The sequence below is a fragment of the Callospermophilus lateralis genome (genome assembly GCF_048772815.1).
Source record: "Callospermophilus lateralis isolate mCalLat2 chromosome 10 unlocalized genomic scaffold, mCalLat2.hap1 SUPER_10_unloc_2, whole genome shotgun sequence".
In the NCBI taxonomy this organism is placed as follows: Eukaryota; Metazoa; Chordata; class Mammalia; order Rodentia; family Sciuridae; genus Callospermophilus; species Callospermophilus lateralis.
In genome coordinates this window covers 350922-352123 of record NW_027510152.1, presented here as the reverse complement: position 1 = coordinate 352123, position 1202 = coordinate 350922, and the positions used below count along the sequence as shown (strand labels likewise).

The following is a 1202-nucleotide window of genomic DNA, read 5'->3' as shown; positions in this document are numbered from 1 at the left end:
TTCTTTCAATAAGTGAACAATATTTTATTCTGTAGACATTTTTAAATTATGGTAAATATTTTTTTAAAAAAAGAAAAAATTCACATCTTAACTTTTTAAAAGTATATAGTCCAGTGACATTAAACACATTCACTTTGTTGGGTAACAATCACCACAGTTCATCTCTCACTTGGTTGTGCATGCTTACAGTCCCAGCAAGGAGGAAGCCTGAGACAGAAGAATTGCAAGTTCAAACCCTGCCTCAACAACTAAGCCAGACGCTCTTTCAAAATAAGATAAAAAAAGGTGGGGACGTAACTCTGCAGTAGATAGTCTGCCAATTCTTTCAGACCTGGTAATATAGAAAAAGTATTTGCTCATCTTCCCACACAAAAACTGTACCCATTAAATATTGTTTCCATTTCTTTTCCTTAGTCCTCTCACAACCACAGTCCTACTTGTGTCTCTATGAACTTGACTATTCTAAGTTCCTCATACAAGTGGTCTCGCATAATATTTGCCCTTTCTGTGACCACCTTATTTTGTTGTGGCATGTTTGAAGTAAATTACTGGGTGAGTATTGAAGCAAGATGTGAAACTTTATTTGCTGCTATGGGTCAGAAGGGCAGCAGGCAAGTCACCTGTGCAACTTTTGACCTTTTGCAGAAGATAGGGTACATTTTTATAGTCAAAAACTGCAAGCTACCAGTTAGTCAAAACCATAGCAAGGTACTCATTTCAGCAGCACATATACTAAAATTGGAACAATAAAGAGAATATTAGCATGGTCCCTGAGCAAGGATGACACACAAATTCATGAAGCATTCCATATTTTTAAACATATTAAAAAGATAATGCAGAATGATCAAGTGGTGTTCATCCCCCAGATGCAAGATAGGTTCAATATATGAAAATCAATAAATGTAATTCATCACATCAATAGACTTAAAGATAAGAATCATATGATCATCTCAACTGATGCAGAAAAAAGCATTCAACAAAAATACAGCACCCATTCATGTTCAAAACACTAGAAAAACTAGGGATAATAGGAGCATATCTCAATATCGTAAAGGTTATGTATGCTAAACCCAAGGCCAACATCATCCTACATTGAGAAAATTGGAAAGCATTCCCTCTAAAAACTGGAACAAGACATCTTTCACCACTTCTGTTTAACATAGTTTTTGAAACTCTATCCAGAGCAATTCGATAAATGAAAG

General features: G+C 35.2%; 1 non-coding gene across 1 annotated transcript; it reads left to right on the top strand.

The window, feature by feature from the left end:
- Nucleotides 1–708: 708 nt before the first annotated feature.
- Nucleotides 709–815, top strand: LOC143409090 (U6 spliceosomal RNA). The gene has a single exon (XR_013092599.2). It is a non-coding gene; the product is annotated as a U6 spliceosomal RNA (small nuclear RNA).
- The last annotated feature ends 387 nt before the right edge of the window (nt 816–1202 follow it).